Here is an 8,182-nt window from a genome sequence, read left to right as displayed (position 1 = left end):
AGTTTTGCAAAGACATTGTATTATGAAAACCAAGTATATGCAACATGTTAGAAGAATTCAGCTGTAGAAGTTGTGCGACTCGAGTCGAGTTCAATATTAATTAATAGGGTTCTAAAAATATGAAACGAGTTCAAAGAATTCAGATGTGGGATTATTGAAACTAAGAACATGTTTAATATTAGTATCTGTTTAGAAATAAAAGTATGTTCTAAACGTATATTTTGTATAGTCAGAGAAAACCTAAAGAGGAATTGCAACCAGCACCAATGACAATCTGACGACAACATTGCTCTATACTGGTGTCCAATCCATAGGAGTTGTCCAATCAGTGTAGATTCAATACAGAGTGGAGTACGGTATAAGTACGGATATACTCCATAAATATATATAAAATACTAAGAGTCCAGTTGGGTGAAGCCCTAGCACATACATAGTCATAGATATATCTCTAATACAAGTACATAGACGAATTCACAAGATTTACCTTTGTCAAAAACCACCATGAACAACCACTATTTTTTTTTATTCTTGAACCCGTATGTACATTCGGTATGAAATTTGTATTCAAGATAAAACAAGAAAACTTTAATATGATCAATTAAGATACAAATCTACCAGGTCAACCGAGTATGTAATTGAACCTTCATGTTTAAATTCAATCAAGATGAAGTCTTGTATGATCTATATTCCAAGATATAAATTCAACAAGAATAAGTCTAGTAGATCTTTAACATCAAGTTGAAAACTATATAAGTTGATTAACGTCCTACTTGTGATGTTTCAATTACACTGGTAAACAAATATAAACGAAAAATAAGTAACGCAAGATACTAGATTTTTTTTTGTTGAACTGAAAGCTTCATTAAAGGATTACGTTATTACAGTTCTAACAATCCGTGGGAAAATAACCCCATTTATATCATCTATTACAATGTTAGAAACAAAGTGTGAGCATGTATTATCCCAAATTCTGTTTGTTACTGTCGTTGGGATTTTGAAATGACGAGGGTACCCAAGTACACCACAATCTTTTCGTATACGAGTAATAAGATCCTTTTATAATTAAATAACTTTTAATGCGAAAAAAGTAAAAGCACACAAACACAACGATTATGTTAACGAGGAAACCACAAATGCAGAAAAACCCCGGGACCTAGTCCAGTTTTGAATACTCTCAGAATTAAGCCGTTATAGAAAGAACAAAGCCAACTTATCATCTAGTTGAGACCAAGTAATTTACCTCTAGTTACTTAGTTCCCTCGGTATCTTGCACCTATAATCGTCTGGTCAATGCATGTGAATCCCAAGATAAAAGTCAATACCTTAAGTTGATTTACCGATGTAAAGTCTTAAGCGCTCAACTCCTTTTGATCGTATTCCAAACAGTAAAGGAACAAAGTTGTTTGGCAACCACTCTATTAGTCTTTAAGAAAAGATATTTTGAATTTTGACAAAGGCTTTTCCGTTTAAACAAGTAAACTCCTTTGTCGGGTAAGATCAATCAAGATCCGAAATAATCAGATTTAAATTCACAACTATCAGATTCAGATATTGAAGAATACCACCAAATGATAGTTTCTGATCTATACGACTACTTGATCAAATCTACCAAATATAAATTAGATCTTAGTCGGATCCCATCCAATCAAGATGTGTGCCTAAAGTAATCACAACATGTGAAACCAATCAGAAAAATCTTCTTGTCTTCAAATCTTCAATTGTACCTGCATACAGAAACTTGATTCCACTTATGATTTGATCAAGCACAAAACTGACTCTGTTAACAATGGATGATCGCAAGTTGTCTTCATATAAAAAAACAGTTCTGAAGATCCCGTCGATACTTTGATCTAGATTGAGTAACTTTATGCAGAAGAAAAGGATCTTAGGAATAATCAAACTAGGTGCAATCAAAGTTTCAACAACCATTAGCTAATCAAATCAATAATCGAAAACTAAATAACAATGATCTTATCTAGTTTCCCACAAACAAGTCTTTAAATGGGCAGACGTAAGAGATTTCGCCTAATTAGGATACTTTCTTCTCTGGTATAATATTACAAGTAAAACTAGTAGTTGGCTCCACCGAAAATGTTGAAGTTCGGCTGGCTAAGGATAATTTGTAAGAAGAACAAACTTCACTATTTATTGACCAAGGATGTTTGGACAACAAGGAAATTCCAAAACCGAAAGATTCTAAAGATATGCAATAAAGTACCTAATTTCAGTTTTCATATTTCCAACTAATATCCAACCTGTAATTCCGAAATCTCTTTTTTAGAAAATATTCAATAGTAGTTAGCACTTAAATAATATAGCTTTTCTAGAGATATGTTTTGATTGTTGGAAAATCAAAAACATATAATTCGAAAATCTTAATTAAAAGACTCTCAATATTTCAGTTTGGGATCACCTTGAGTATCAAGGAGTACAATATCTTTAAACAATCAATGAAAAGAATTATGTACATGTCACATTATGTCGACATCTGGAACTTTCCTATCTAGCAAACCCTAATTCCAAAATCACACAAAACCCCAAAATGATATGCGAATATTGAAAATCGGTTTTTCTATTGGGACCGGTTCTACCATGACTCCTAATATAGGTTAAGATCAGTTTTACCAAGTCTCCAAATATAGGTAGGGATCGGTTTTATCATGACTCACAACAATAGTTAGGATCGATTCTACCAAGACTCTCAATATAGGTAGGGATCGGTTACACCATGACTCCCAATAATATATAGGATAGGTTCTACCATAATTCCCAATATAGGTAGGGATTGGTTCGACCGTGATTCCCAACAAAAGGTAGGATTGGTTCTACCTTTTTTCACAAGCATAGTTTTTTGGATAATAAGAATTTTTCTCATCCTTAAAAGTGTTGAGTCTTATAAAGGTCCATGCTTGAGTTCGTGTTTCGAGATTTATCAAGCACAAGCTTGAACTCAAAACTTTTTCATTGTAATTCAGTATATATATATATACTAAATCCACACGACATTGCCTCTGAAGATAGAATAGTAAAAATAATGAGTAAATTAATAGGATAGTCAGTTTTCACGTACCTTTGTTGATGAAGTATTCGCAAATGTCTTCGTTGTTCTTCAGTCTTCGAGGTATTCGGTATTTTTGATACTTAACTACCATGCTCTAATCCTAGTCCGACTCTGACTTTAATAGATAATAAATCAAGAAATAATTTTGGTCATCTGATATTGACAACAAGATTGACATACCAATACTTGTGGGTTCAACCGAGCGATGCTCTAACAAACACTTTCTATCATATATGATGTTTGATGTTATTCGAAAGAACACAATAAAGACTTTATGCTGAAAGCAGCCAAGACGATTTCGTGAAGTTTTCGAGAAAATATATCAATGCAGTAGGTAAACTAACTTGGCCAGTTACCAGATGTTTTGGTAGACTATTTTCTTTTATCTGACCTGATTGTGTCTTCTATAGTCTTTTTTATATCCATGGTCGATATGAGGGGACTTTGAGATACCACTACAGATAAATTTATCTATAAGTCAGTAAAAAAACACTCTATAAAGCCAATATGTATTTGCATGTCTGATGAGTTCAATATTTACAACATCTTATTAAACATCACGAAGCCCGTTCCTAATTCTAAATGTCCAAAACTCTGTAACTTTAATGTATTGGTTGATAAAGTTAAAAATGAATTGGAAAATAAATTTATTTGCTAGTACTTGATTTAAAATTAACAATATGCACTTGATTGGATTGAGCGTGAAAAATATTTTTATGACCAGAATGAGTTTCCTAGGTAAGGGTAATTTTAATAGTTTGGCTATGTCCACGTTGACTAAACCCATGTGCATCATTTGTTGAACGACGATAATACTTGGTCATTTTGAGTATCTAAGCAGCCGTTGACAATTCACCGCGTGTGATTAAAAACATAAACCATGATGTTGTTTTAATCATGTATAATTTTGTACGAGTAATAATAGTTTACGAATTAATTCTGCTAGGTCATTAATGATATTTTAGTTCATCTCAAGTTAGCTTCAATTATTTATTTATTACTTTAAACAAAACTAGTGACAAAACCCCTAGGTGACCAAACTTGTGGTATAAAAAATCCAACCATATTATTTTTAATAAATAAAAACCATTTGATTAAAAAGTGGCACAAAAACCCCATGTCAAATAATAATGAGTAAATTTAGTTTTTATTATTTTTTAAAAATCCAAACATATCCTTTTTATCTTCATTTCTTCTTCTTCTTCTCTCTTTCTTTTTTCTTCTTCTTCGCCTCTACCATCATCACCACCAACAGCAACAATAGCTCCGCGAAAAAGAAGCAAAACCAGAAGCAATTTGTCTCCTCCGTCTCCCACGAACAGATCCGTTTCTTTTTCTTCTATTTTTATGTTCAGATCTATCACCTCATTTTCGTTCCGCACCACCACCAAATCGACGACCATTTCCAAGACCACCATCACCTCCTCCTTAACTTCTTTAGGGTTTATTTATTCCTCCGTCAACACCATATCACTGTAGAACTTAGAGTTCCAAATCACTTGAAATAGAAGAAGAAAAAGAGGAATTGGATGTCAGTAAAATAACAACAAATCAACATATTGTTTGGCGAATTGGGAATCTGGTGCTCATCTCTTCGTCCATTGATTCACTTGTTCAATAGTGGTTGTACAACCACAAACCATGACTTCAATCTGGTACTAATTTCCTACTTGATTTCATACGAGTTGTTGTTGAATTATAATTTTATATGAGTTTCTGTTGAATCCATTTGATTTTTTTTTTGAAATTGAGATAAAATTTTGGTCATCTTTGTTAAATCTGTCATTGGGTTTATATTTTTATGATGGTTTGGACCCGATTTTGGTTTTTTTTGGGTTGAATTGATTTTACATTCCAATGAATTTTAGATCTGAATTTGAAGTCATGATTGTTTCAGTTTGATTGATTCGTTGTGTTTAATGATAATTTTGCTCAAGCACTTACAAGAGATGATGTTTGGGATGTAAACATATACACCAACACAATAGTTCTCTGAAAGTGTTGGAAAAGGCAAATTAAAACACTCATGAGTAAATTTTTGATGAAACCAATTTCGGTTTCATCTAATTTTGGTGAAAGCGATTTTGATTTCATGTAATTTTATTTTAATTTTTATAGGTGAAACTAACTTTGTTTCATTTTTTTCATCTGCATCAAAAATATATTCCTTTGTCATTGTCGTGTGTAGCTTAATCAAAAGACTCATAAGTGATTTAGGTATAAATGAGAATCCGTTACATGGTTTATACATGTTATTTTTTCTTCTAATTCGCGATCTTGGTTGTGCAAAAGTTATCTTTTTACATGTAATGGTTGAATACGTTGTATGAGGAAGCAAGTCAAGTTGCTAACGACGTTGTCCGAAATATAAGAACAGCGGCTTCCTTTAGGTGATGGCTTTGGGTAAAAAGAAATGTGAAAGTCCAGTTTAAGCTGGTATAAGGCTTGGACTAATTTGTGGGATTGCATTTGATTAATGAGAGCTCGATTTGTGGAGCTTGGAAGGATATAATTTTTTTTAAGGGTTCCCTCTATAGCTCTCAAAACCGTTCACTGAGATATTATTTATTATATAAAGTTCTTGGAACTATTAAGAATGGTACACATTTATTTAGTTATTCATTTCCACAGTTTGTGTTTCACATGGGAAGTTTATAATTGAAGTGGACCTAAAATTTTCACATTCTTTCTGTTGGATTGTTGAGTACTTACATATCAAGTGGTACTACAGGGCTGCAGGTTGCTTTCCACAAACAACAATGAATTGCCCAAGAAGCTTAATTGTTATACAACGTTTTCATAGAAACCTGGAAAAAAAGGTATCACCTGGACTACCTTTGAATTCTTCATCATATATTTAATATCTTTCTTTTTCTTATTTATTTTTGGTACAACCTATTTTGTCGACGAAACCAGTATTGTTGGCAAATTTATGGGATTGTTCTCATTGAAACTCAACTGTTTGTTGCTTTCATTTCGTCAATTTTGTATCAAGCAATACTGGTCGGTTTACTTTTTGTAGACGAAACCAATTATTGGTGGTACTATGATTTATGATGAAACAAGTTTTGGTGAAACCGTTGTTGGTGGATTGATTTTTCTAATAGTAGATGAATTTTGAACTGAAGTTTGTCTAAGTACTTTAGTCTAAAATGTTGAGATCAATGAAGTGTGCATTACTGTCTCTTAGTGAGGTCCATTTTATGGGCTAACTTTTTAATTGAAGTCCATGCCAGTTAAAGAACTGGTTAAGGAAAGTGTACAAGTTGTTTGGTTGTGCAATTATTGAAAACTTAAGTTGCGTTTCCACAGTTAACTTAGCAGTTGACATTATGTGGTTTGTTAATGTTGAGCTGCCATGCATACATTTCAAAGTCATATTTTGCAGTTCAATCTGATAGTTATCATCTATGGTTAGAGTGGTTAGACTAGGTGCCCCTGTTGAACTTGAAAACTTGTATAAGTACCACAGTGTGGCCCTCTTTTGACTCCTGCACCGACACTTGTGTGCAGCGTAAGTGAAGGAGGCATCTCCCTAAAACATGCTCTTTTTAATTTCCGAGTACCTACTTGAGATGATTTGAGCATATGGAAAGAGAAAAGTAACTATTCTATTCTTGTTGGCCAATATTCTTATATCTTATTACTGATATGTTGGAACTGCTTGTGTTTGATTCAGGGTGTCAGGTACTCAGTCAGACCCATCAAATTGATGCTAGAAAGGAGAGAAAGATGGAGACATTAAGGACTGCTCTTGGGATGAATAAAGTTGATGAAACTTCTTTACTACAGGAAGAAGGGAAACAGGAAACTGTTCTGGAAACAGTGGAATCTGATTCTGAAATTAGGTGAAGGAGAGGGTCCAAAAGAAGGTTTAATAGAGAAAAATGATGGCTAGAATTGAAATGGGAAGCAATTGCAGGTGGTGAATTGGATTGTGGAGCTGATTAGAGTCAGCTAGGAGATGTTGTGCCGCTGCTTTCAGATTGGCAGTGTGCAAGTGTAGCTGCTGGTATTGTTGATATGGTTATTGCAGTGATGGGTTTGATATGGTTATTGCAGTGACAGGGTCTTGTGACGAGTTTCATTTGATGCTGCTAGTAAGCTCCGGTTGCAGCTGAAGTTAATATTATAGAGAAGGTGGTACTGGTGTTGGCTTTGAGTTGGTTCTCTATGAAGAATGGTTTGAGCTGATGCTTGAGAATGGTTTTTAAGTACAGTTGCAGGTTGAGAGTGTAGAGAAGAACTGAGATGCCTATGTTGGTGGTGATTATGAACTGCAGCTGGTGATAATCAGAATCCATGGAGGAACTGGTGTTGCTCTGGTTGAATTAATATGGATATTGCAGGTCCAGTTGAAGATCAAACTGAGCCTGAGATGGAGCATTTGTGGTGTTCAGGTATGAGCTTGAACTGAAATGCAAGGCAGTAATGCAGTGGGTATGGGATTTGAAGTGAATTTGTAGTTGCAGGTGCAATGAAGTGCTGCAATACAATGAGGAATTGCCTGTAAACCTAGATGGAAAGATATACCAGGTGAAGCTGAGTAATGGGTCTTGAGACATAACTGGTGGTATTGCTGTTGAAGCGCAGAAACCAATTATGGTTTCATCTTATTTATGATGAAACCAAAATCGGTTTCATCGTATTTCAACAATGTATTTCTATCCATGAAGATGTATAATACCTCTTAAAAAATTTCTTGCAGGTGATTTCTCACGAAACCATGATGAAACCAAAATCGGTTTCATCGTATTTATGATGAAACCAAATCGGTTTCATCTTATTTATGATGAAACCAAAATCGGTTTCATCGTAATTTTGGGAGGTGGTGGTGGTGGGCGGTCGTGGTGCTGGTTTTGGTCGGCGGTGGTCGACAGTGGTGGTGCTGGATGGTAGGATGGATGGTATTGGTGGTGGTGCAATTACGTAGTATCGGTGGTGGTTGTGGTGGTGGTGGTCGGAGGTGGTGGCGGTGGTGGTCGACAATGGTGGCTGGCAGTGGTGGTGCAATTGCAGTATCGGGCGGCGGCGGCGGCGGAGCGGTGGTGGTCGGTGGCGCGGTGGTGGTCGGTGGTGGCGGTGGTGGTCAGTGGTGGCGGCGGCGGGGCGGCGGGGTGG

This window comes from Papaver somniferum, chromosome 2, assembly GCF_003573695.1.
Source record: "Papaver somniferum cultivar HN1 chromosome 2, ASM357369v1, whole genome shotgun sequence".
NCBI classification, from domain to species: Eukaryota; Viridiplantae; Streptophyta; class Magnoliopsida; order Ranunculales; family Papaveraceae; genus Papaver; species Papaver somniferum.
Note: the sequence above shows the minus strand (reverse complement) of the source record.